Source organism: Astyanax mexicanus, chromosome 9 (genome assembly GCF_023375975.1).
Source record: "Astyanax mexicanus isolate ESR-SI-001 chromosome 9, AstMex3_surface, whole genome shotgun sequence".
In the NCBI taxonomy this organism is placed as follows: domain Eukaryota; kingdom Metazoa; phylum Chordata; class Actinopteri; order Characiformes; family Acestrorhamphidae; genus Astyanax; species Astyanax mexicanus.
The window spans coordinates 38969361-38991542 of NC_064416.1; the positions used below are offsets into that span (position 1 = coordinate 38969361).

The following is a 22182-nucleotide window of genomic DNA, read 5'->3' on the forward strand; positions in this document are numbered from 1 at the left end:
CTCTGACCAATCAAATACATGAACTGTTCCTTTAAATTTCAGCAAAAACTAAATTCAGGACTGGATTTTAATAATTATATTTATTGATAATGTTTATATTTAGAGAGTGGGGACAGCCAACAAATTTCATTTTTTTTTTTTTATTAAAGCAAATTGTTTTTAAATTTTATTATTATATGTTTATTTTATTATTATCTTCCTTTCATCCTGTTCTTCAGAAATCAGAACACCACAGAACAGATATTTATCTGGTGGATCATTTATTCTCAGCACTGCAGTGATTAACACTGGTATGGGGGTGGAGTATGAGGTGTAAGTGTGTGTTGTGCTTCTACAAATAAGAGAATCAGATGTAGCAGTGTTACTAGCGCTTTTAAACACTGAGCTCAACCTATTAATTAAACCTTTTCATTTATATATTCACAAAAAGATTAATAACCACTCAGTTCATACTTCTTTTCTCCAGACTGTGAAACACAGCAGGAACGTTCATCAACAACAGAGAGCAGATGATTTTACTCATTACTCTCCATCAGATTCACGTTCAGAAAGAAGTATCACGACTCGTCATCGTGGGTAGAGAGACGTAACACTTTCAGAACAATTTTCCAAGTTATAAACTATAGAAATGATCTCTGACAGTATAGTCTTAGTTTCTCATCTCTACTGACAGAACTCTTCATCTACACTCTACACGTCACCCTCACTCTAGATCCTCCTCCTTCACATCTGAGATCAGCTGATCTGATCAGGAGAATTCATTCTTTTTAATACATTTACATTTAAATACCTATTTTGACACTGTGATTATCTAGCACATGGCTTATTTGTAGTGTCTTACACTTAAAATTTATTTATTTATTTATTTATTATGTCTTTATCTGTGAATTTATTGTTGCTGCTCTCCTTCTGTTTACAGAGAATCACAATCAGACTCTGTTCTTCCTCCTTCAACACTGTAACAACCAATAAAACACATCTGAATATATGAATAAAAACTTTTCTAAAGCACTTTAGAGACTGGAACACATTTATACTGAAACAGTGCATGTAAAATAAACAGTACTTAAAACACTCCCATGTATCAATAAACTGAACACAGAAAATCTCAGATTACCTCTTATTCATTTAGTGTCAGTAAACCAAATAAAAAACATTATATTCCCACCAAGAAACTGAATTTCATTATTTTATTCGTGGTTTTTTGTATTGGTTTCTGTTCATACCTGTTTCCTCCAGACTGTGAAAAGAATTGAACTTATCTCTCTCTATCCTATGAAAATCCACTTCTGCCACTTGGAAAGAAATACGGGTTCTTCCACAGTATCCTTTTCATGCTAATTACAGTGAATACATGTTACTGTATTGGTTAAAGTCTTTTTCAAATGGTGGAAAAGAAGCCAAAAACAATGTACAAATCATAAAATAAATAAACAAACAAGTGAAAATATGTATTTAAATGTAAATGTATTAAAAACAATGAATTCTCCTGATCAGATCAGCTGATCTCAGATCTGAAGGAGGAGGATCTAGAGTGAGGGTGAAGTGTAGAGTGTAGATGAAGAGTTCTGTCAGTAGAGATGAGAAACTAAGACTATACTTTCAGGGATCATTTCTATAGTTTATAACTTGGAAAATTGTTCTGAAAGTGTTACGTCTCTCTACCCACGATGACGAGTCGTGATACTTCTTTCTGAACGTGAATCTGATGGAGAGTAATGAGTAAAATCATCTGCTCTCTGTTGTTGATGAACGTTCCTGCTGTGTTTCACAGTCTGGAGGAAAGAAGTATGATCAGAGTGATTGTAAATCTTTTTGTGGATGTTTAAATAAGAAGGTTTAATTAATAGGTTGAGCTCAGTGTTTAAAAGCTCGAGCAGCCCTGCTGTGATTAACATCATTTGAAGCAGCACAACATCCACCAGACAAATAATATCTGCTCTGTGGTGTTTTTCTCTCATGTAGGCTTCTGATTTCTGAAGAACAGGATTAAAGAAGGATAATAATAAAACAAACATGTAATAATAATAAAAAAAATAATTTGCATTAATAAAAAAAAATGAAATTTGTTGAATGTCCCCACTCTCTAACTATAAAAACTTATATAAACGTATCATTAAATATAATTATTAAAATTCAGTCCTGGATTTAGTTTTTGCTGAAATTTAAAGGAACAGTTCATGTATTTGATTGGTCAGAGAGCACCACACCTACCAAATATTACAAATCCTGGACTGGATCCTGGATTAAAGGTCCTGATTTAAAGGAGTTATTTGAGTAATGTTATAATAAATTAATTATAATTTTTGTTTCTATACATATTTTACATTATTGCAGCTCCACAGAGTGTATAAAACACTGTGTACATTTTATAGTTACAGACTGTAGTTCTGTATCTGTTTATCTGTTTATTTTATTATTATCCTCCTTTTATCCTGTTCTTCAATAATCAGAACCACACAGGAGAGACAAACACCACAGAGCAGATATTATTTGTCTGGTGGATTATATATTCTCTGCACTGCAGTGAGTAACACTGGGATGGTGGTGTATGAAGCGTAAGTGTGTGTAGCGCTGGAACAAATAAAAGAATCAGACACATGGGACACATTGTATTAAAAAATGTGCATTTACTAAATAAACCTTTTTTATTAATATTAATAAAAAGTTCAACAACCACTCAGTTCATACTTCTTTCCTCCAGACTGTGAAACACAGCAGGAACGTTCATCAACAACAGAGAGCAGATGATTTTACTCATTACTCTCCATCAGATTCACGTTCAGAAAGAAGCATCACGACTCGTCATCGTGGGTAGAGAGACGTAACACTTTCAGAACAATTTTCCAAGTTATAAACTATAGAAATGATCCCTGAAAGTATAGTCTTAGTTTCTCATCTCTACTGACAGAACTCTTCATCTACACTCTACACTTCACCCTCACTCTAGATCCTCCTCCTTCAGATCTGAGATCAGCTGATCTGATCAGGAGAATTCATTGTTTGTAATACATTTACATTTAAATACCTATTTTGACACTGTGATTATCTAGCACAGGGCTTTTTGTAGTGTCTTACACTTTAAATTTATTTATTTATTTATTTATTTATTTATTTATTTATTATGTCTTTATCTATGAATTTATTGTTGCTGCTCTCCTTCTGTTTACAGAGAATCACAATCAGACTCTGTTCTTCCTCCTTCAACAATGTAACAACCAATAAAACACATCTGAATATATGAATAAAAGCTTTTCTAAAGCACTTTAGAGACTGGAACACATTTATACTGAAACAGTGCATGTAAAATAAACAGTACTTAAAAACACTCCCATGTATCAATAAACTGAACACAGAGAATCTCAGATTACCTCTTATTTAGTAAATCAATCAAAAAGCATTATATTCCAAACAAGAAACTAGATTTTATTACTTACACTTTTATTATTACTACAGTCTCTTCTAAACACTCTGTTCATACCTGATTCCTCCAGACTGTGAAATACAGAAGCAACATGTGCCAGAGATTGACACCAAACAAACAAACAAAAAAAAACAATCCTCTTTATCCTCTGGAAGCTGATTTCTACCACTTGGAAAAAATAAGGATTCTTCTATAATATTGATGGTCAGGTGGAAGTATTATATATTATAACATGTCGTTGTGTCACACTCAGGCTAGATCTCAGACTCACCAAACAGCATTTTAAGTAGAATTTGATTCCAGTTTTTTATTTAAATATTTAAAGATTTAACATAGATAATGTGTAGTTTTGTGTTTTTTTTATGTATTTTAAAATATGTTGGTATGTATACCCACGATTATTTAGGGCTACTTATTAGCATATAAACACGAGAAAGTTAACTTAATTCTGTGTTCTTAGTTGTCATAGTATGTCAGTTTGGAGCTATAGTGTTCATTTCTTGTACTGCTATTGTTTTTAATTTTTGACAAATGTTTCTTCTGTATTTCACAGTCTGGAGGAACTAAATACTAAACAAAATAATAAAATCTAGTTTCGTGTTGGGAATGTAATGTTTTTTGTCTGAAGGAGGAGGATCTAGAGTGAGGGTGAAGTGTAGAGTGTAGATGAAGAGTTCTGTCAGTAGAGATGAGAAACTAAGACTATACTTTCAGGGATCATTTCTATAGTTTATAACTTGGAAAATTGTTCTGAAAGTGTTACGTCTCTCTACCCACGATGACGAGTCGTGATACTTCTTTCTGAACGTGAATCTGATGGAGAGTAATGAGTAAAATCATCTGCTCTCTGTTGTTGATGAACATTCCTGCTGTGTTTCACAGTCTGGAGGAAAGAAGTATGAACTGAGTGGTTGTTGAACTTTTTATAAATGTTTATAAAAGCACAGCACCAGCACAACACAAATTTGTACCACATACACCACCACCGTCCTAGTGATATTTTTTACAGTGCTGGGAGCAAATAATCCCCCAGCTGAATAATATCTGCTTTGTGGTGTTTTTCTTTTCTTTGTGGTTCTGATTATTGAAGAACAGGATAAAAGAGTAGCAATGAAAAAATACACAGAGAAACAGATACAGAACTACAGTCTGTAATTATAAAATGTATCCAAAGTGTTTTATTCTCTCAGTGGAGCTGCAGGAATGTAAAATATGTATAGAAACAAAGTGTTGGTCATAATGTTATGCTTGATCTGTGTATCTATAAATGAGGGGTTCATGGATTGACAGAGGCAGAGAAAGTGTAACAGATATATATAAAAACTATACAATAAACAGATGTAAATATATTAAGCTTCAAAATTTATATTTAATCTTAAAGCAAGCCAATCTTAATCATGTAAATGTTAATAACTGAAATGATTTGAGCTTCAATAGGACACTGAACTAAGTAAGGACTGAGAGAAACCCAGAGATACTAAAATGTGTATTTTAATTTATCATTATGAATTTTTCTTGTGAATTTTTTTTTTAAAGCATAGATGGGATTTGGAGTCACGCAACAATGTAAAAAAATCTCTGAAGGATTTTATTAATTATTTTTCATGTTAAGTTTATAGTTAGAGAGTGGGGACACATAAATACTATTTTTTCAGTGTTTATTTAACATTTTAATTACATAATTTACTTTTGCAATAAGGTCAATGTACAAGACACTATAGCTTAATAATAACATTTATGTAAATGTGATTTCATGTGCACATTTATATATGTAATTTCCTGGTGATTGAAATGCACCATTTCGAAATGGCCCTATTTTATTAATTTTACAAGTATTTCAACTATTTCTCTGTTACACTTTCTCTGCCTCTGTCAATCCATGAACTATAATTCCCAGAATCCCCCTCATTTATAGATACACAGATCAAGTATAACATTATGAACACCTCTTTGTTTCTACACATATTTTACATTATTGCAGCATTTTGTAATTACAGACTTTAGTTCTGTATCTGTTCCTCTGTATATTTTAATTTTCTTCTTATTTCATCCTGTTTTTCAGAAATCAGAACCACACAGAAGAGAAACACACCACAGAGCAGATATTATTTGTCTGGTGAGTCGTTTACTCTCATCTTTTCAGCACAAACAAGTGGATTAAACACAGCAGTGCTGCTGGAGTTTTTAAACACTAGACCTACTCTACCAGACAAACCTTCTTATATAAACATCAATAAAAAAATTAGCCACCACTCTGATCATACTTCTTTCCTCCAGACTGTGAAACACAGCAGGAACGTTCATCAACAACAGAGAGCAGATGATTTTACTCATTACTCTCCATCAGATTCACGTTCAGAAAGAAGTATCACGACTCGTCGTCGTGGGTAGAGAGACGTAACACTTTCAGAACAATTTTCCAAGTTATAAACTATAGAAATGATCCCTGAAAGTATAGTCTTAGTTTCTCATCTCTACTGACAGAACTCTTCATCTACACTCTACACTTCACCCTCACTCTAGATCCTCCTCCTTCAGATCTGAGATCAGCTGATCTGATCAGGAGAATTCATTGTTTGTAATACATTTACATTTAAATACCTATTTTCACTTGTTTATTTATTTATTTTATGATTTGTACATTGCCTTTTGCTTCTATCTGCCCCTGTTTGAAAAAGACTTTAATCAATAAGTTAACATGTATTCACTGTGATTAGCTAACACGATGCTTTTTGTAGGGTCTCACACTTTAAACAAATGCATTTAAGCATATATATATATATATATATATATATATATATATATATATATATATATATATATATATTTTAATCTTTATCTATGAATTTATTGCTGCTGCTCTTCTTCTGCATTACAATCAGACTCTGTTCTTCCTCCTTCAACACTGTAACAACCAATATAACACATCTGAATATATGAATAAAAGCTTTTCTAAAGCACTTTAGAGACTGGAACACATTTATACTGAAAGTGCATGTAAAATAAACAGTACTTAATAACACTCCCATGTATCAATAAACTGAACACAGAAAATCTCAGACATAAACCAGTAAAAAAAAAAGGACTGAGTAATAAAAATTTGTTTCTTGGTTGGAATATAATAAAAGTCATAATTTTATATTTAGTGGTGCAATAGCATGTGCATGTAAAATAAACAGTACTAAAACACTCCCTTATTCAGTTAGTGTCACTAAACCAAATAAAAAAAAACATTATATTTCCACCAAGAAACTATATTTTATTATTTTATTCAGTCTTTATTGTGTACTGGTTTCTGTCTAAACACTCTGTTCATACCTGATTCCTCCAGACTGTGAAACACAGAAACAACATTTGTCAGAGATGGAAAACCAAAAATATATATTTTTCAGTCTTTATCCTATAGAAGGCCATTTCTACCACTTGGAAAATATAAGGGTTCTTCAATTTTATCCTGTTCATGCTCAGGAGGAAGTATTATATATTATAACTTGTCATTGTGGGATGTGGGTAGAGAAACGTAACACTTTCAAAACTACTTTCCAGGTTATAAACTATAAAAATGATCCCTGAAAATATATAATGAAAAAAAATATTGGTTTAATTTCTTCTGTAAATATATACAATTTTAGATTTATTTAACTTTACTCAGTCAAAACTAGATGACAACTTAAATCAGTTAGGTGTATTCAACCTACATGGGATATATTCACACTACAATAGCTTAATTTTTAATACTGTGGCCTTACTGAAGTTAATTGATTGAATATGTATACATATGTGCACATAGATATACATACTGCATATACGCATATACATATATATATATATATATATATACAGAGTACTTAACACTGTAGCTCCAAACCAATGTATTATGAAACTAGTATCACAGACTAAAAACTATTTGCTTTTATAACCTACAGATATTAAGTTCTGCCAGTTAAAATACACACAACTTTAAAAACCTGCCCAGGATAAGGTAGTTTTGGCAACAGACAGCACAAAGATGGTAAGTACGGGAGAGACCACACCCAATATGCAAATATATGGTACCAGGAGCCTATAGAAAAGCTGTATAAACCAACACTGTAGAAAGAGCACTGACACATGTAGTGTAACTAAATATTAGATACAATAGTTTTTTCCCAACAAACATTTTTGAGTTTTCAGGTTGAAGTTCTCTAATCTAATTTTATTGAGTTGTACTGGCCGGTAAAATCATTCAACCTCAATTCTTGGTTGGAATATAATGTTTGTTATTGTTTATTTGATTTACTGACACTAACTGAATAAGAGATATTTATTTATTTGTATACTGTGTTTCACCTCCGCCTTTACTCACCATCTATGAGCAGCTTTTCCCCACAGACTACCTTCCCTTATCTGTACTATTAGTCTATACGGTGGAACAACCAGTTGAGCTTGTAACAGCACAACATTTCTGTTACATGTTAGGTTTCTGGTTTGTTCCGAAAATGTTGTTTTTAATCCAGATTCCAGTCCTGGGTTTTTTTCTTGCTGAAATTAAAAAGAACAGTTCATGAGTTTGATTGGTCAGAGAGCACCACACCCCCCAACTATTATAAATCCAGGACTGGTGCATTAACTCAAACTCTTAACTTGAAAACAGTCAGATAATAAGCTTGAGATGATTTAAGGTAACTGTGTTTATTTAAACTAACTTGATTTAGAAAAACTTAAATAAATCATTTGTTACCAATTGAAGCAATTTATTTAAGTTGGTTTAACAATTCTCATTTTTCAGTGTCTGATATCAGAAGCTGGAGCAGCTGTTTGTAAAAAGAGCCTAAATAAGGAGAACAGAGAGGAGTGATGAGTTAATATGCTAATAAGTAGCTCTAAAGGATTGTGGGTATACATACCAACATATTTTATCTAGAGTGAGGGTGAAGTGTAGAGTGTAGATGAAGAGTTCTGTCAGTAGAGATGAGAAACTAAGACTATACTTTCAGGGATCATTTCTATAGTTTATAACTTGGAAAATTGTTCTGAAAGTGTTACGTCTCTCTACCCACGATGACGAGTCGTGATACTTCTTTCTGAACGTGAATCTGATGGAGAGTAATGAGTAAAATCATCTGCTCTCTGTTGTTGATGAACGTTCCTGCTGTGTTTCACAGTCTGGAGGAAAGAAGTATGAACTGAGTGGTGTTCAGTCTTTCTGCTGATGTTTAAGTAGAGTGAATCAAGTGTTAAAGAACTCCAGCAGCACTGCTGAGTCTGATCTGCTCATTTATAACATTAACATACTTTTTATTATTGAAGTATTACAAACACTGATCAAATAACAAGTTTGGAATTAGCAGCTGCATTTTAACACATCAAATATCTTGTTACTTATTTTAATTAACTTAACATTAAGATTTTTCATTTTTACGCTGTCCTGAAAATAATATGTACTCTTCCACAAACATTTTCATGGACTATTCCTGGGTATAAAGCTCTGGGCATTTTCAATAAGGCAGGTTTGATTTATAAAACTAGTAAAAAAGGATGATTTTATATTTAGAGGAGCAATAGCACCACATGGTATTTATCACATTATGAAATTGTATTTTTCTGCAACTTTATTGTTTATTTTTTACTACACAACAATAGAAAAACATGGAATTTAGATTAAAATTGACATTTGCTATTATTTGCATTTTTTCCTTCAATAGACAAGTGTAGTGTAATTTACTCAATAATGATGTCACAGGAAGTGATCTCTTATTTTAATAGGGTGTGAATTGAACAGTGCGACAGAAATGAAATTAATCTTGGGAATGTGTGATATTGTAATCCCTTGGTTTCTTCATCTAGTAACACTTCTTTTAATTCTTACAGGATTAATAACTCAAAAAAAGATTAAGCTGGAAAGTTTTCTATAACTTTGTTTCTCAGGTTTTATAACCGACACAACAATTATGACATTTCAGATTTTTACACCATATTTTTTACCATATTTACAATTATAAAAACATTACATCCACTTTTTAATGTCACCGGGAACAAAAACAGGGAGACACAGTTCCTGTGAAGCCTCTGTTGCTGACCAGCAACAGAGAAAAATGGAAAATAAATGTAAACTAAACAAAAAAAATAAAATAATGAAGCTGCTCCTTGAGTTTAAATAAGGAGAAAAGGGAGGAGTGTCGTGTTAATATGCTAATAAGTAGCCCTAAAGGATTGTGGGTATACATACCAACATACATTAAAATTTAATTAATTAATTAAATACATATTTTCACTTATTTGTTTATTTATTTTATGATTTGTACATTGTTTTTGGCTTCTTTCTCACCATTTGAAAAAGACTTTAACCAATACAGTAACATGTATTCACTGTAATTAGCATGAAAAGGATACTGTGGAAGAACCCGTATTTCTTGCCAAGTGGCAGAAGTGGATTTTCATAGGATAGAGAGAGATAAGTTCAATTCTTTTCACAGTCTGGAGGAAACAGGTATGAACTGAGTGTTTAGACATAAATAAATAAAATAAATAAATAAATAAATAAACAAGTGAAAATATGTATTTAAATGTAAATGTATTAAAAACAATGAATTCTCCTGATCAGATCAGCTGATCTCAGATCTGAAGGAGGAGGATCTAGAGTGAGGGTGAAGTGTAGAGTGTAGATGAAGAGTTCTGTCAGTAGAGATGAGAAACTAAGACTATACTTTCAGGGATCATTTCTATAGTTTATAACTTGGAAAATTGTTCTGAAAGTGTTACGTCTCTCTACCCACGACGACGAGTCGTGATACTTCTTTCTGAACGTGAATCTGATGGAGAATAATGAGTAAAATCATCTGCACTCTGTTGTTGATGAACGTTCCTGCTGTGTTTCACAGTCTGGAGGAAAGAAGTATGAACTGAGTGATTGTTATCTTTCTATTGGTGTTTAAATAAGAAAGTAAGTTCATATAAGATAATACTTATTAGTAGAGTAAGCTCAGTGTTTAAAAACTCCAGCGGCACATTTATGTCTGATCCAAATATTTATAATATAAAATGTGAAGCAAGATAACTTAAGTAATTTAGTTGTCGATAACTGAAATGACTTGAGCTTAAATAAAACGCTGAACTATTTTCAAACTTAATTAAATTAAGTAAACTGTATTCCCTATTTAAACAACTTAACATTAATCATTTAACTCATATATATATATATATATATATTTTATTTTTAATTTCATTTCAGAGGTTATGACATCATCACCTCGGATCACTCCTCGTGGAGTTTTTCTGTCAGTAAGTCTCAGCCTCTTCTCATTGGCGTGGCTTCCCTCACCATCATTGTGAAGTTGTTCCACTCAGGGTATCTTCTCTTAGCTACAAAAGTAAGCTTCATGAAATGGTTAGATGCTTGTGCACAATGTTATTGATTATAAGAGCATAGTTTGTGTTACTATTTGTATTTACATATTGTATTTGTATATGTACAAATTTTTATTATTTATTTATTAATAGTTTTTTTATTTATATATTTTTTTATCTTTATCTATGAGTTTATTGTTGCTGCTCTCCTTCTGTTTACAGAGAATCACAATCAGACTCTGTTCTTCCTCCTTCAACACTGTAACAACCAATAAAACACATCTGAATATATGAATAAAAGCTTTTCTAAAGCACTTTAGAGACTGGAACACGTTAACTAAATATTAGTTAAAATCATTTTTCAGTTTCTCAACAAACATTTTTGTGTTTTCTGGTTGAAATTCCCTGAATTCTTTTTATTGAGTTGAACTGGCCGGTAAATTCATTCAACCTGATAACATAAATTCCTCTGATCTACACTCACAATCACTTTTTAAAATGCGGTGTTGAGTTCTTAACTGGGGGAATTCTTCCTCTACACGCTACACTTCTGACTCACGCTAGATCTCAGACTCATCAAACCGCACTTTTAAAGAAATTTGATTCCCGTTTTAATATTTAAAGCGGTAACATGGATAATGTGTTATTTCCTGTTTTATTTTCTATACAATATATTTTAAAATATGTTGGTATGTATACCCACAATCTTTTAGAGTTACTTTTTAGCATATTAACATGACACTCCTCCCTTTTCTCCTTATTTAGACTCGAGGTGCAGCTTCATTTTAGGCTCTTTTTAAACACAGCTGCTCCAGCTTCTAATAACATCAATAATTAACAAATGTTGTTTCTGTATTTCACAGTCTGGAGGAATCAGGTATGAACAGAGTGTTTAGACATAAACCAGTACAAAATAAAGACTGAATAAAGTAATAAAATTCAGTTTCTTGGAATATAATGTTTTTTATTTATATTTTATTTACTGACACTAACTGAATAAGAGGTAATCTGAGATTTTCTGTGTTCAGTTTATTGATACATGGGAGTGTTTTTAAGTACTGTTTATTTTACATGCACTGTTTCAGTATAAATGTGTTCCAGTCTCTAAAGTGCTTTAGAAAAGCTTTTATTCATATATTCAGATGTGTTTTATTGGTTGTTACAGTGTTGAAGGAGGAAGAACAGAGTCTGATTGTGATTCTCTGTAAACAGAAGAACAGCAGCAAAAATACATTCATAGATAAAATAAATAAATAAAAAATACGGTTAAATTATTTAAAGTGTGAGACGCTGCAGAAAGCCCTGTGCTAGATAATCACAGTGTCAGAATATGTATTTAAATGTAACTGCATTAAAAACAATGAATTCTCCTGATCAGATCAGCTGATCTCAGATCTGAAGGAGGAGGATCTAGAGTGAGGGTGAAGTGTAGAGTGTAGATGAAGAGTTCTGTCAGTAGAGATGAGAAACTAAGACTATACTTTCAGGGATCATTTCTATAGTTTATAACTTGGAAAATTGTTCTGGAAGTGTTACGTCTCTCTACCCACGATGACGAGTCGTGATACTTCTTTCTGAACGTGAATCTGATGGAGAGTAATGAGTAAAATCATCTGCTCTCTGTTGTTGATGAACATTCCTGCTGTGTTTCACAGTCTGGAGGAAAGAAGTATGATCAGAGTGATTGTAAATCTTTTTGTGGATGTTTAAATAAGAAGGTTTAATTAATAGGTTGAGCTCAGTGTTTAAAAGCTCGAGCAGCCCTGCTGTGATTAACATCATTTGAAGCAGCACAACATCCACCAGACAAATAATATCTGCTCTGTGGTGTTTTTCTCTCATGTAGGCTTCTGATTTCTGAAGAACAGGATTAAAGAAGGATAATAATAAAACAAACATGTAATAATAATAAAAAAAATAATTTGCATTAATAAAAAAAATTAAATTTGTTGAATGTCCCCACTCTCTAACTATAAAAACTTATATAAACGTATCATTAAATATAATTATTAAAATTCAGTCCTGGATTTTTTTAGATTTGCTGTAATTTAAAGGAACAGTTCATGTATTTGATTGGTCAGAGAGCACCACACCTACCAAATATTACAAATCCAGGACTGGATCCTGGATTAAAGGTCCTGATTTAAAGGAGTTATTTGAGTAATGTTATAATACATTAATTATAATTTTTGTTTCTATACATATTTTACATTATTGCAGCTCCACAGAGTGTATAAAACACTGTGTACATTTTATAGTTACAGACTGTAGTTCTGTATCTGTTTATCTGTTTATTTTATTATTATCCTCCTTTTATCCTGTTCTTCAATAATCAGAACCACACAGGAGAGACAAACACCACAGAGCAGATATTATTTGTCTGGTGGATTATATATTCTCTGCACTGCAGTGAGTAACACTGGGATGGTGGTGTATGAAGCGTAAGTGTGTGTAGCGCTGGAACAATTAAAAGAATCAGACACATGGGACACGTTGTATTAAAAAATGTGCATTCACGAAATAAACCTTTTTTTATTAATATTAATAAAAAGTTTAACAACCACTCAGCTCATATTTCTTTCATCCTCTCCATCAGATTCACGTTCAGAAAGAAGTATCACGACTCGTCATCATGGGTAGAGAGACGTAACACTTTCAGAACAATTTTCCAAGTTATAAACTATAGAAATGATCCCTGAAAGTATAGTCTTAGTTTCTCATCTCTACTGACAGAACTCTTCATCTACACTCTACACTTCACCCTCACTCTAGATAAAATATGTTGGTATGTATACCCACAATCCTTTAGAGCTACTTATTAGCATATTAACTCAACCCTCCACCCTTTTCTCCTTATTTAAACTCGACGTGCAGCTTTATTTTAGACTCTTTTTACACACAGCTGCTCTAGTTTCTGATATCATACACTGAAAAAGGAGAATTGTTAAACCAAATTAAATAAATTGCTTTAATTGGTAACAAATGATTTAATTAAGTTTTTTTTAAATCAAGTTAGTTTAAATAAAAACAGTTACCTTAAATCAGCTTAAACTAATTATCTGACTGTTTTCAAGTTAAGAGTTTGAATTAATGCACCAGTCCTGGGTTTGTAGTAGTTGGGAGGCGTGGTGCTCTCTGACCAATCAAATACATGAACTGTTCCTTTTGATTTTAGCAAGAACAAAACCCAAGACTGCAATCTGGATTAAAAACATTTTTGGAACAAACCAGAAAATCTAACATGTAACAGAAATTTTGAGCAGCAGAAAAAAGAGTGACTTGCTCAACTGATTGTACCACTATATGTACTAAGAGTACATGGATTGTTATCTTTCTATTGGTGTTTAAATAAGAAAGTAAGTTCATATAAGATAATGCTTATTAGTAGAGTAAGCTCAGTGTTTAAAAACTCCAGCGGCACATTTATGTCTGATCCAAATATTTATAATATAAAATGTGAAGCAAGATAACTTAAGTAATTTAGTTGTCGATAACTGAAATGACTTGAGCTTAAATAAAACGCTGAACTATTTTCAAACTTAATTAAATTAAGTAAACTGTATTCCCTATTTAAACAACTTAAAATTAATAATTTAACTCATATATATATATATATATATATATATATATATATATATATATTTTTTTTTTTTTTTTCATTTCAGAGGTTATGACATCATCACCTCGGATCACTCCTCGTGGAGTTTTTCTGTCAGTAAGTCTCAGCCTCTTCTCATTGGCGTGGCTTCCCTCACCATCATTGTGAAGTTGTTCCACTCAGGGTATCTTCTCTTAGCTACAAAAGTAAGCTTCATAAAATGGTTAGATGCTTGTGCACAATGTTATTGATTATAAGAGCATAGTTTGTGTTTCTATTTGTATTTACATATTGTATTTGTATATGTACAAATTTTTATTATTGATTTATTAATAGTTTTTTTATTTATAGATTATTTTATCTTTATCAATGAATTTATTGTTGCTGCTCTCCTTCTGTTTACAGAGAATCACAATCAGACTCTGTTCTTCCTCCTTCAACACTGTAACAACCAATAAAACACATCTGAATATATGAATAAAAGCTTTTCTAAAGCACTTTAGAGACTGGAACACATTAACTAAATATTAGATAAAATCATTTTTCAGTTTCTCAACAAACATTTTTGTGTTTTCTGGTTGAATTTCCCTGAATTCTTTTTATTGAGTTGAACTGGCCGGTAAATTCATTCAACCTGATAACATAAATTCCTCTGATCTACACTCACAATCACTTTTTAAAATGCGGTGTTGAGTTCTTAACTGGGGGAATTCTTCCTCTACACGCTACACTTCTGACTCACGCTAGATCTCAGACTCATCAAACCGCACTTTTAAAGAAATTTGATTCCCGTTTTAATATTTAAAGCGGTAACATGGATAATGTGTTATTTCCTGTTTTATTTTCTATACAATATATTTTAAAATATGTTGGTATGTATACCCACAATCTTTTAGAGTTACTTTTTAGCATATTAACATGACACTCCTCCCTTTTCCCCTTATTTAGACTCGAGGTGCAGCTTCATTTTAGGCTCTTTTTAAACACAGCTGCTCCAGCTTCTAATAACATCAATAATTAACAAATGTTGTTTCTGTATTTCACAGTCTGGAGGAATCAGGTATGAACAGAGTGTTTAGACATAAACCAGCACAAAATAAAGACTGAATAAAGTAATAAAATTCAGTTTCTTGGAATATAATGTTTTTTATTTACTGACACTAACTGAATAAGAGGTAATCTGAGATTCTCTGTGTTCAGTTTATTGATACATGGGAGTGTTTTAAGTACTGTTTATTTTACATGCACTGTTTCAGTATAAATGTGTTCCAGTCTCTAAAGTGCTTTAGAAAAGCTTTTATTCATATATTCAGATGTGTTTTATTGGTTGTTACAGTGTTGAAGGAGGAAGAACAGAGTCTGATTGTGATTCTCTGTAAACAGAAGGAGAGCAGCAACAATAAATTCACAGATAAAGACAAAATATATAAATAAAAAATATGCTTAAATGCATTTATTTAAAGTGTAAGACACTACAAAAAGTCCTGTGCTAGCTAATCACAGTGTCAAAATATGTATTTAAATGTAAATGTATTAAAAACAATGAATTCTCCTGATCAGATCAGCTGATCTCAGATCTGAAGGAGGAGGATCTAGAGTGAGGGTGAAGTGTAGAGTGTAGATGAAGAGTTCTGTCAGTAGAGATGAGAAACTAAGACTATACTTTCAGGGATCATTTCTATAGTTTATAACTTGGAAAATTGTTCTGAAAGTGTTACGTCTCTTTACCCACGATGACGAGTCGTGATACTTCTTTCTGAACGTGAATCTGATGGAGAGTAATGAGTAAAATCATCTGCTCTCTGTTGTTGATGAACGTTCCTGCTGTGTTTCACAGTCTGGAGGAAAGAAGTATGAACTGAGTGGTTGACAAACTTTTCGTTGATGTTTAAGAACTTTAGCAGCACTCCTGTGTCTGATCTGCTCATGTATAACATCAGAATTTTTTTCATTATTAAACTATAAAAGAAACCTGATAAAATTGCAGGTTTAAAATTAGCAGCTGCATTTTAAGACGTCAAATATCTACTTACTTGTATTACTTCAGAATGTTTTTGGGCTTTGATTTTTTTTCTGATTGTCCTGACAGTTACGTAGACTCTGTAACAAACATTTACATGGATTATTTCTGGATTCAAAGCTCTGGGTCTTTTCAATAAAACAGGTTTAATTTTCTAAACTACTAAAAGTCTTAATTTTATATTTAGTGGAGCAATAGCACCACATGGTATTTATCACATTATGAAATTGTATTTTTCTGCATCTTTATTATTTAGTTTTTTACTCAAAGAAACAGATACAGAACTACAGTCTGTAATTACAAAGTGTATCCAAAGTGTTTTATACACTCAGTGGAGCTGCAGGAATGTAAAATATGTATAGAAACAAAGCGGTGGTCATAATGTTATGCTTAATCTTAGTATCTATGAATTCGGAGAATTCTGGGAATTGTAGTTTGACAATTGTAGATTGACAGAGGCAGAGAAAGTGTAACAGATAAATACTTATAATTAATAAAATAAGTGTCATTCCACCGAAATGGTGAATTTCAGTCACCAGGAAATTACGTGTATAACTTTGAACACAAAATAACATTGACATAAATGTTATTATTAAGCTATAGTGTCTTGTACATTGACCTAATTGCAAATGCAAAATATATAATTAAAACTTGAATAAATAAACACTGAAAAATAGTATTTGTTATGCGTCTCCACTCTCTAACTATAAACTTTACCATGAAAAATAATTATTAAAATCCTTCAGAGATGTTTTTTTTTACATTGTTGCGTGACTCCAAATCCCATCTATGCTTTAAAAATCTATTTTATTCATAATAAATTCATAATGATAAATTAAAATACACATTTTAGTTCTATCCCTGGGTTTCTCTCAGTCCTCACTTAGTTCAGTGTTCTATTGAAGCTTAAATCATTTCAGTTATTAACATTTACATGATTAAGATTGGCTTGCTTTAAGATTAAATATACATTTTGAAGCTTTAATACATTTACATCTGTTTATTTTATTGTTTTTATATATATCTGTTACACTTTCTCTGCCTCTGTCAATCCATGAACCCCTCATTTACATTTTACAGATATTTTACATTCCTGCAGCTCCACTGAGTGTATAAAACACTTTGTTTATATTTTATAATTACAGACTGTAGTTCTGTTTCTCTGTTAATTTTATTATTACTATTCTTTCACCCTGTTCTTCAATAATCAGAATCTCACAGAAGAGCAGATAATATTTGGCTGGTGTTTCATTTATTCTCAGCACTGTAGTGACTAACACTGGGATGGTTGCGGTGTGTGCGAGGTGTAAGTGCTTGTAACGCTGGTATTAATAAAAGTATCAGACACATTACATCCACTCTACCAAAAAAAATCCACCTTATGTAAGTAAACCTTTTCTTATAATCATTAATAAAAAGTACAGCAACCACTCAGTTCATACTTCTTTCCTCCAGACTGTGAAACACAGCAGGAACGTTCATCAACAACAGAGAGCAGATGATTTTACTCATTACTCTCCATCAGATTCACGTTCAGAAAGAAGTATCACGACTCGTCATCGTGGGTAGAGAGACGTAACACTTTCAGAACAATTTTCCAAGTTATAAACTATAGAAATGATCCCTGAAAGTATAGTCTTAGTTTCTCATCTCTACTGACAGAACTCTTCATCTACACTCTACACGTCACCCTCACTCTAGATCCTCCTCCTTCAGATCTGAGATCAGCTGATCTGATCAGGAGAATTCATTGTTTAATACATTAACATTTAAATACATGTTTTGACACTGTGATTATCTAGCACATGGCTTATTTGTTGTGTCTTACACTTCAGATTTATTTATTTATTTATTTATTTATTTATTTATTATGTCTTTATCTATGAATTTATTGTTGCTGCTCTTCTTCTGTTTACAGAGAATCACAATCAGACTCTGTTCTTCCTCCTTCAACACTGTAACAACCAATAAAACACATCTGAATATATGAATAAAAGCTTTTCTAAAGCACTTTAGAGACTGGAACACATTTATACTGAAACAGTGCATGTAAAATAAACAGTACTTAATAACACTCCCATGTATCAATAAACTGAACACAGAGAATCTCAGATTACCTCTTATTTAGTAAATCAAATAAAAAGCATTATATTCCAAACAAGAAACTAGATTTTATTACTTACACTTTTATTATTACTACAGTCTTTCTTTTTTACTGGTTTCTGTCTAAACACTCTGTTCATACCTGATTCCTCCAGACTGTGAAATACAGAAGCAACATGTGCCAGAGATTGACACCAAACAAACAAACAAAAAAAAACAATCCTCTTTATCCTCTGGAAGCTGATTTCTACCACTTGGAAAAAATAAGGATTCTTCTATAATATTGATGGTCAGGTGGAAGTATTATATATTATAACATGTCGTTGTGTCACACTCAGGCTAGATCTCAGACTCACCAAACAGCATTTTAAGTAGAATTTGATTCCAGTTTTTTTTATTTAAAGATTTAAAGATTTAACATAGATAATGTGTAGTTTTGTGTTTTTTTTATGTATTTTAAAATATGTTGGTATGTATACCCACGATTATTTAGGGCTACTTATTAGCATATAAACACGAGAAAGTTAACTTAATTCTGTGTTCTTAGTTGTCATAGTATGTCAGTTTGGAGCTATAGTGTTCATTTCTTGTACTGCTATTGTTTTTAATTTTTGACAAATGTTTCTTCTGTATTTCACAGTCTGGAGGAACTAAATACTAAACAAAATAATAAAATCTAGTTTCGTGTTGGGAATGTAATGTTTTTTGTCTGAAGGAGGAGGATCTAGAGTGAGGGTGAAGTGTAGAGTGTAGATGAAGAGTTCTGTCAGTAGAGATGAGAAACTAAGACTATACTTTCAGGGATCATTTCTATAGTTTATAACTTGGAAAATTGTTCTGAAAGTGTTACGTCTCTCTACCCACGATGACGAGTCGTGATACTTCTTTCTGAACGTGAATCTGATGGAGAGTAATGAGTAAAATCATCTGCTCTCTGTTGTTGATGAACGTTCCTGCTGTGTTTCACAGTCTGGAGGAAAGAAGTATGAACTGAGTGGTTGCTGAACTTTTTATAAATGTTTATAAAAGCACAGCACCAACACAACACAAATTTGTACCTCATACACCACCACCGTCCTAGTGATATTTTCTACAGTGCTGGGAGCAAATAATCCCCCAGCTGAATAATATCTGCTTTGTGGTGTTTTTCTTTTCTTTGTGGTTCTGATTATTGAAGAACAAGATAAAAGAGTAGCAATGAAAAAATACACAGAGAAACAGATACAGAACTACAGTCTGTAACTATAAAATGTATCCAAAGTGTTTTATTCTCTCAGTGGAGCTGCAGGAATGTAAAATATGTATAGAAACAAAGCGGTGGTCATAATGTTATGCTTGATCTGTGTATCTATAAATGAGGGGTTCATGGATTGACAGAGGCAGAGAAAGTGTAACATATATATATAAAAACAATAAAATAAACAGATGTAAATGTATTAAAGCTTCAAAATTTATATTTAATCTTAAAGCAAGCCAATCTTAATCATGTAAATGTTAATAACTGAAATGATTTAAACTTCAATAGAACACTGAACTAAGTGAGGACTGAGAGAAACCCAGGGATAGAACTAAAATGTGTATTTTAATTTAACATTATGAATTTATTATGAATAAAATAGATTTTTAAAGCATAGATGGGATTTGGAGTCACGCAACAATGTAAAAAAAACATCTCTGAAGGATTTTAATAATTATTTTTCATGGTAAAGTTTATAGTTAGAGAGTGGAGACGCATAAATACTATTTTTCAGTGTTTATTTATTCAAGTTTTAATTATATATTTTGCATTTGCAATTAGGTCAATGTACAAGACACTATAGCTTAATAATAACATTTATGTCAATGTTATTTTGTGTTCAAAGTTATACACGTAATTTCCTGGTGACTGAAATTCACCATTTCGGTGGAATGACACTTATTTTATTAATTTTACAAGTATTATAAGTATTTATCTGTTACACTTTCTCTGCCTCTGTCAATCCATGAACTACAATTCCCAGAATTCTCCGAATTCATAGATACTAAGATTAAGCATACAATTATGACCACCGCTTTGTTTCTGTACATATTTTACATTCCTGCAGCTCCACTGAGTGTATAAAACACTTTGGATACACTTTGTAATTACAGACTGTAGTTCTGTATCTGTTTCTTTGAGTAAAAAATAAATAATAAAGTTGCAGAAAAATACAATTTCATAATGTGATAAATACCATGTGGTGCTATTGCTCCACTAAATATAAAATTAAGACTTTTAGTAGTTTAGAAAATTAAACCTGTTTTATTGAAAAGACCCAGAGCTTTGAATCCAGAAATAATCCATGTAAATGTTTGTTGAAGAGTCTATGTAATTTTCAGGACAATCAGAAAAAAAAACCAAAGCCCAAAAACATTCTGAAGTAATACAAGTAAGTAGATATTTGACGTCTTAAAATGAAGCTGCTAAATTTAAACCTGCTATTTTATCAGGTTTCTTTTATAGTTTAATAATAAAAAAAAATCTGATGTTATACATGAGCAGATCAGACACAGGAGTGCTGCTAAAGTTCTTAAACATCAACAAAAGGTTTGCCAACCACTCAGTTCATACTTCTTTCCTCCAGACTGTGAAACACAGCAGGAACGTTCATCAACAACAGAGAGCAGATGATTTTACTCATTACTCTCCATCAGATTCACGTTCAGAAAGAAGTATCACGACTCGTCATCGTGGGTAGAGAGACGTAACACTTTCAGAACAATTTTCCAAGTTATAAACTATAGAAAAGATCCCTGAAAGTATAGTCTTAGTTTCTCATCTCTACTGACAGAACTCTTCATCTACACTCTACACTTCACCCTCACTCTAGATCCTCCTCCTTCAGATCTGAGATCAGCTGATCTGATCATGAGAATTCATTGTTTTTAATACATTTACATTTAAATACATATTTTCACTTGTTTATTTATTTATTTTATGATTTGTACATTGTCTTTGGCTTCTTTTCCACCATTTGAAAAAGACTTTAACCAATACAGTAACATGTATTCACTGTAATTAGCATGAAAAGGATACTGTGGAAGAACCCGTATTTGGCAGAAGTGGATTTTCATAGGATAGAGAGTGATGAGTTCAATTTTTTCCACAGTCTGGAGGAAACAGGTATGAACTGAAACCAATACAAAAAAACCACGAATAAAATAATGAAATTCAGTTTCTTGGTGGGAATATAATGTTTTTTATTTGGTTTACTGACACTAAATGAATAAGAGGTAATCTGAGATTCTCTGTGTTCAGTTTATTGATACATGGGAGTGTTTTTAAGTACTGTTTATTTTACATGCACTGTTTCAGTATAAATGTGTTCCAGTCTCTAAAGTGCTTTAGAAAAGCTTTTATTCATATATTCAGATGTGTTTTATTGGTTGTTACAGTGTTGAAGGAGGAAGAACAGAGTCTGATTGTGATTCTCTGTAAACGGAAGGAGAGCAGAAACAATAAATTCATAGACAAAATATATAAATAAATAAAAATATGCTTAAATGCATTTATTTATAGTGCAAGACAAAAATCTCTGTTAGCTAATCACAGTGAATACATGTTACCTTATTGATTAAAATGTTTTTTTTTTAATGGAGCGAAAGAAGCCATAAGCAATGTACAAATCATAAAATTAATAAATAAACAAGTGAAAATATGTAATTAAATGTAAATGTATTAAAAACAAAGAA

The 22182-nt window shown here is 31.9% G+C and overlaps 1 long non-coding RNA gene, 12 other non-coding genes and 1 pseudogene across 13 annotated transcripts in view; 7 read left to right on the forward strand and 7 right to left on the reverse strand.

Moving 5' to 3' along the window:
- Positions 1 to 22182, reverse strand: part of LOC125804591 (uncharacterized) — a 349596-nt gene that overhangs the window by 304332 nt on the left and 23082 nt on the right. The window lies entirely within an intron of this gene.
- Positions 438 to 651, reverse strand: LOC125804663 (small nucleolar RNA U3). Its single transcript, XR_007440821.1, has one exon. It is a non-coding gene; the product is annotated as a small nucleolar RNA U3 (small nucleolar RNA).
- LOC125804659 (small nucleolar RNA U3) lies at positions 1591 to 1804 on the forward strand. The gene has a single exon (XR_007440817.1). It is a non-coding gene; the product is annotated as a small nucleolar RNA U3 (small nucleolar RNA).
- On the reverse strand, positions 2676 to 2889 carry LOC125804642 (small nucleolar RNA U3). The gene has a single exon (XR_007440800.1). It is a non-coding gene; the product is annotated as a small nucleolar RNA U3 (small nucleolar RNA).
- LOC125804658 (small nucleolar RNA U3) lies at positions 4123 to 4336 on the forward strand. The gene has a single exon (XR_007440816.1). It is a non-coding gene; the product is annotated as a small nucleolar RNA U3 (small nucleolar RNA).
- Positions 5673 to 5886, reverse strand: LOC125804646 (small nucleolar RNA U3). The gene has a single exon (XR_007440804.1). It is a non-coding gene; the product is annotated as a small nucleolar RNA U3 (small nucleolar RNA).
- On the forward strand, positions 8385 to 8598 carry LOC125804636 (small nucleolar RNA U3). Its single transcript, XR_007440795.1, has one exon. It is a non-coding gene; the product is annotated as a small nucleolar RNA U3 (small nucleolar RNA).
- LOC125804666 (small nucleolar RNA U3) lies at positions 10101 to 10314 on the forward strand. Its single transcript, XR_007440824.1, has one exon. It is a non-coding gene; the product is annotated as a small nucleolar RNA U3 (small nucleolar RNA).
- Positions 12222 to 12435, forward strand: LOC125804665 (small nucleolar RNA U3). The gene has a single exon (XR_007440823.1). It is a non-coding gene; the product is annotated as a small nucleolar RNA U3 (small nucleolar RNA).
- On the reverse strand, positions 13310 to 13461 carry LOC125804668 (small nucleolar RNA U3; annotated as a pseudogene).
- Positions 16002 to 16215, forward strand: LOC125804678 (small nucleolar RNA U3). Its single transcript, XR_007440833.1, has one exon. It is a non-coding gene; the product is annotated as a small nucleolar RNA U3 (small nucleolar RNA).
- On the reverse strand, positions 17795 to 18008 carry LOC125804637 (small nucleolar RNA U3). Its single transcript, XR_007440796.1, has one exon. It is a non-coding gene; the product is annotated as a small nucleolar RNA U3 (small nucleolar RNA).
- On the forward strand, positions 19257 to 19470 carry LOC125804638 (small nucleolar RNA U3). The gene has a single exon (XR_007440797.1). It is a non-coding gene; the product is annotated as a small nucleolar RNA U3 (small nucleolar RNA).
- LOC125804650 (small nucleolar RNA U3) lies at positions 21046 to 21259 on the reverse strand. The gene has a single exon (XR_007440808.1). It is a non-coding gene; the product is annotated as a small nucleolar RNA U3 (small nucleolar RNA).